Genomic DNA, 6,013 nt, shown 5'->3' on the forward strand with positions numbered 1-6,013 from the left:
GCAGAGGTTGGGTGGCCATCTTTCGTGGATGCGTTAGCTGAGATTTCTACCTTACAGTGGGGGTTGAACTAATAATAACAATAATAATAAATTTTATTTATACCCCACCCTCCCCAGCCACAGCCGGGCTCAGGGTGGCTAACAGCAGTAAAATTACAGTAAAAACATAATGGGGGGAAATGCAATTTAAAATGCAGCCTCATTTTAAAAGTAGCCCATAGATCAAAACCATAAGGGGAGGGAAACATAAGGGTCAGACTGAGTCCAAACCAAAGGCCCTGCAGAAAAATGTCAAGTCCCGCAGGGCCCTAGTCTCTTGTGACAGAGCATTCCACCAAGTCGGGGCCAGTACTGAAAAGGCCCTGGCCCTAGTTGAGACCAATCTAACCAACTTGCACCTTGGGACCTCCAAAATGTTGTGGACCTTAAGGTCCTCCGTGGGGCATACCAGGAGAGGCGGTCCCGTAGGTACATGGGTCCTAGATGACCCTTGGGGTCCTTTCCAACGGTACAATTCTATAAGATTCTATTGCCAGGCTGGTCTGTACCTGGAAGAGGGAGGGCCTCTTATCCACCGCAGGCAGCAAAGTGCCACCTTCACAGTCACAACTATATCAATACTGCCCCAGAATACAGAGCTTAATTTGTCACCACTCGTTAAACGGATTACAGGGCTCAGAGGTAGCTCATCCGCCACAGACAACCATCTCTACCAATTTGTCTTTTCCTCAGCTCTTACTACACAGGAAAACATTTCCACCTAGAGCCCTTTCACAGAATATCTAGAAACAAAATATTTGCAGAGAGCTATTGCCATTGTACCTAAAGAGCCAATCACAGGGAATGGCAATACCCTTTATTTAGCCACACCTTTTACATTCAGTAATTCAGTTTGTGGACAGAAATTTCAGAGATGTGATGCAGTCACATTTAATTTGTGTATTATAGCACTGTAGGTTAGATTTTTTTTTGTTGTTGTTTGTTTTAAAAAAGGGAAATGTGAAGGCATTTTAAACAGAACGTTATATTTAGTAGCCAGCTCACAATACTGGAAAATGAACACGCATTCCCTACATTCTCAGTTGCAGCAAGAAACCTTTTCATGGATGTGCTCCCTGGAATGGGAGTTGCCTCTAGCAGAGCGGTGGCATTTTGATAGCGAAGACAAGTGACACAGAATAAGCTTTATAGATGGTCTGCTCTTGGAGGCTGTGTGCACATTTATCTGGGAGTAAGCATAATTGAACACAGTGGGATTTGCTTCTGGGTTGGCATGCACAGCACTGGGCTATACATTTACTCTGTCCTGCAGTCTAAATGTTGCACACTTCTTTCATCCTGTAGCTTCCCATGTACTTGCAGACTACTGCCCAATTCCCATTGATGTGAGATTGTGCACTACACAGCACATGACTCACAAGTGCTTTGAGGTATATTTCATGTGGCTGTTCTCTCCAGCCCCTAAAAAATCCACACAAGACCACAAGAATAATCTTTATTCATTCTTCGTTTTGCAGGTCATGCTTTCTTTCTCTAAAGTACAGCCCCCAGGTGATTAATTTCACACTTAAGGCATTCTCGCTGTGTTTTGAGCTAATATGAAGGCAGCTCTTTTCAACATCAAAACCGTATATTTTAACATGCCTCTCATTTCTTGGCAAACCACTCAAGTTTTCAGCTATATTTGGGAGAAACTTAGTCAGCAACGCTTTATAATTTCTCGTTTTTTTAAAAAAAAAGTTACTCCAAAATGACAACGGTTCAAACAGCTCCAAAATAAAGAACAGGAAAGCTGAATAGACAAATGCTGTTAGTAAGCCTTTGATCTGAAGGCTGCAACCAGCATTAAAACCATATTGAAAACACAATTATTACAAAGGACATGAAACAATATCTCACAAGTACTGAAGAAATTTCAAACTTTTCCATAATGGGTAACTGGCTCACAAAAACCAGTGGCTATAGATTTTTGTCATCACAAGCAACATCAATGTGAACACTTCTGTATTTGCTAGACGCCTCCTATTACCGCATATTGCAAAGATATGCTTTGTGACATGAACTTGGCAGCAATTAAAACCTTCGCTTTAGAAACAAGACAGTTTCTACATAGCATGTCAGCCCCTCTCATGTATGAGACAAATAATGATCTTTCAAAATAATGCAGTGAGTATTGCAGCCTTTGCATGCAATGGATCTTCCTCGCACCGAAGATACTGTGAAGGCTTACACCACCTGCAAATAGTGATTCCGCCCATCAATGCTACATTAATGGTTTCTTCCTCCTTTTAAGCTTCTATCAGCACCTTACACCCACCATCGCAACCTGCAACCTAAGCATTTCTATTCAAACTGTAAAGCAAATATCTGGCCTGGATGGAGAGAGTGAAGAACCATTAATATTTTTTCTAGCACACACAAATACACAGGAATGGGTTTTCTTTCTCCCAACTCAAATCACCTGCTAAACACACATACCCTGACCATGATAGGGGACAGCTGAAAGCAGAACACTGTGTGCCTTGTGAGCTTTATCAGTCAAACCATTTCAGCTGACCATGTCTCCCCTAGCAGCCTAGACATCAGAAACCAGAGCCACCTAGAGGAAGACAATTTTTCTTCTGTCTCTGCCTAGTGGTCATCCAAGAGGAGATTCCTGGCTTTTCCAGAGCCTTCACTATTTGTTAAGGTGCTGTGATTCTATGGCATGGAGACACACCCCAAATCCCAGGCAAGGATAAATTAGTTAGTAATCTATAGTATAGTAGTATATGGAAGCTTTTAAATGTTTTATTATGTTTTTATATATGTTGGAAGCTGTCTAGAGTGGCTTGGGGCAACCCAGTCAGATGGGTGGGGTACAAATAATATTATAATATTATTTGTTGTTGTTTGAGGGCTACATCTCCCTCCACATGGCACCTTTTCAGTACCAACTATGCCAGTTGTATCCTGAAGCCTTATGGAAGAGTGCCAGAAGAAATTTTGAAGGTAGTGACAACATGGCAACGTCTTTTAGATTGCTGCAGGTTTTTGCTTCTTTCAGAATCTTCCCAACCCTCACTCACCCATGGGTGCTCACTAGCTAGATGCAGCATACAACATACTGAATCCTGAGCAAGCTCGCTTTCTTTTGAAGATCACACTCAGGAAAGAGAGGACTCCAGCTCTGACCAAAGTGGACTACAGGAGGAGCCGCGGATTTAATCATTTCTGAAAATGAATGGAGAAGACCATAAAAGAGGAAGGGAAAGGTTTAGTGAGATCTTGTGTGCGAGAGAGAGTGGGTGTGAGTTATGTAAGCTTCAAAATAAAATAAAATACAAAAAAAATGTATTTGTGGGAGGGAGGTTGTTGGTTTGCCTTTGTTTTAAACTTTTGAATATTGCATTTTGTGTGTTTATGTGCTGAACTGTCCAGTGATCTCTGGCCCTGTGAAGGGTGGCATACAAATTTATTAAGACTCTGATGGTGGTGTGTGGAAATGATATGAAGGGGCTGGAATGAGAAGATCCGAGATCCCTGAATTCTGGTGCTTGTTAAATGTGGGAAACAAAAAACCACAGCTTACCCTGCCCTCGCAGGAGGAGAAGTCAAGAGTAAGGCAAACAAACAAAACAACAACAAAAACCCCAAACCCATTCTTCCATCCATGCTGGTTTTTCCTCTCTTTAACGCCACTGAAAAATGGGTCACCAAAAAAGCTCTTGCCTGTGGGAAAATCAAGAAACAGCAATGTAGGCAAGGGGGCTGAGGAAGGTTCAGAAATTTATTTCTGAAATATTAACGAGCCCTACGTCGAAAGAAATCTAGGCTGGATTTTTTTCCGCCCTCCCGCAGAGAGAAGAGGGGTGTGAGCGATTGGCAGCACGCAGAAGAGCATTTCCGGAAGGGATAAACTTAAGAGGCAAGGTAAAATTTCAGGAGAGAGTGGGGTAGGAAAAGGAAAAGCAGAGACCCCACCCCACCCCACCCCCCAAATCCCGCTCTCCCTCAGGTGCTGCTGTGACACCACCAACCCTATTCTCCAGGATCCTAATTCTCTCTTTCGCTCGCTTTCCCCCCTCCTCTTCAACCTTCTCCATCTCACGCTCCCGGGGAACCTCTAGTGGAAGAAAACGGAGGCGCCCCTTATGATGAACACGAGTCTCTTACCACCGGAGTTAAAATCCCTCAGACAACTATCTGCTTTGTAACTGAAAAGCTCGACTGGACTATCGGGCAAATTCTAAGCCTCTCCCTTCTCCCACAGAGAGGAGAACCCACACGCGTTGGGTTCCTTAGGACTAAGAAGACTAGGATGCGGACCCCCACCGCCCATCCTTGCGCGCCGTACATACGGATAAGAGCCAAGGGAGAAAAAATATGACAAGCCTCCATAGCTGTGAGATTAAACATTGCAAAGTACAAATGGAGGATTCCCCCTATCCCATTCACCCACCTTCCTATCCGCAATCTCCCATCCGATTTATATGGACAATAACTTTCCCTCGGATTGGCGAGAGAGAGAGAAAGAGAGAGAATGCCGGCGCAGCTGCAAAGAGGAGAAAGATCGTTTGGTAACTAGATTGCACTTTTTACTGAGAAAGGGTGGAGTGGAATCTAGAACATATATATTTTTGGGGGGAGGGCGTTAAGGATATAATGGGGAGAGCGCAAACGGAGAGATCCCCTTACCCGGGTGCCGTCTGAATTCTCCTCGGCGTCCTTTAACACAACCAAGCTGGTCTCTCTCCACTACCACGCGCGCACACGCGCGATCCGTGCCGGGCTTCTAATTCCACGGTTTCTCTCGCCGACGGGAAGGAAGAAATAGGGCGAAAGCGGCGGCGCAATCCTCACTCACATTGCCACGCCACAGGCAACGACGGCGGCAAGAGGGTGGGCAGGGAAGCCTCGCCGCTTCTCCAAGTTGGCTTGCGTACACGTCTATCTATCTGTTGGCAGGTTTTCCACAATTAAGATCCCCGAGATGAAGGCGACCAAAAAAAAAGAAACGTGGGGGGAGGACGGGGGAGGTTCCCCAATCAGTTGCTGCTGCCTCTTTTTGCTCGTTAATTGGCAACCCTTTAAAAAGAAGAGGAAAGGCTTTTTACTCCGAATTGCCTTTTTTTCGGGGGGGGGGGGTCTCGTTTGTTTGTCTGTATGCAGGGACCCGATTCTCAAGTCCAGATTCTCAACGGCTCCAAGGAGATGGCTTCTTCCCCGCGAGGCTTTCGCAGCGCGCTCCGCTTGCAACGCGGCTGCGTTCCACGGTGGAAACTTTCAGGTGGAGAAGCAAACAGCGGCGGTAGTGGCAGCATCTAGCGAGCAAGCGAGCAAGCCCAGGTCTAGGTGAGGATGGGCGGGCGGGTGCTTGCGCGTGTGCAAAAAAGAAACCCACACACAAAACACACACACACCGGTTCCTTCCAGGGCTCGAACACGGGCCGCTGAAGTCCCGCAGCGAGAGGGATGGGGGTAGGGGGGGACAGTGGGAAATGCAAAATAAAACAATGCACGCACCTCCCCCCAAAAAACCAACGATTCTCCGGCACCCTAGAGCCGTGTAGCAAGCCAGCCAAGGTCCTTCGCGTCCCCTTTCTCACGACCAGCTGTTCCGACGCTGCGATCTTCGCAAACGGCTACAGCCGAGGCGAGCGGCTTAACTCTTTCCCTTCCGCGCTCCGCGCTGCTCCCAGGAAAGGAAGGAGTAGCTGCCGCGTCTGCCCTTGCAGTTGGGCTGGGAGCTCCAGGGAGTGCCGCATTTCTCCGAGTAAGCGCGCAAAGATCCCCCCTTTCCCCCTCCCCCCCGGCCGCGGTTCCTCCTCCTTCTCCCCAGCGTGACCTGATTAGCTACAGCAGGGAAAGAGGACGCAGGCAGCGCCTTCGCAGCCGGCAGGAACGCGTCTGCCATGGATGCGCGCCGGCGTCTTGGTGGACGCTTTTGCGGAGACGCTCCTATTCGGAGGTTGGCGGGAGCAGGTGGGACTCTCAGCTGGCGGAGGGGAAAGGACCACCCAGGCGGTTTGGG

General features: G+C 47.1%; 1 protein-coding gene across 5 annotated transcripts in view; it reads right to left on the reverse strand.

Annotated features, from left to right (window-relative positions):
• Positions 1 to 5,775, reverse strand: part of LINGO2 (leucine rich repeat and Ig domain containing 2) — a 532,585-nt gene extending 526,810 nt beyond the window's left edge. For 2 of the 5 annotated variants that reach the window (XM_083420023.1, XM_083420019.1), the window contains exon 1: positions 4,678 to 5,771. The gene's annotated coding sequence lies outside the window, so the exon portion shown is untranslated. Of the gene's footprint in view, positions 1 to 4,677 lie in introns of all 5 variants that reach the window. The other 3 variants (XM_083420018.1, XM_083420017.1, XR_014506293.1) reach the window with 2 other exon arrangements.
• Positions 5,776 to 6,013: the final 238 nt, after the last annotated feature.

Source organism: Podarcis tiliguerta (genome assembly GCF_965153285.1).
Source record: "Podarcis tiliguerta genome assembly, chromosome: 17".
Taxonomy (NCBI): Eukaryota; Metazoa; Chordata; class Lepidosauria; order Squamata; family Lacertidae; genus Podarcis; species Podarcis tiliguerta.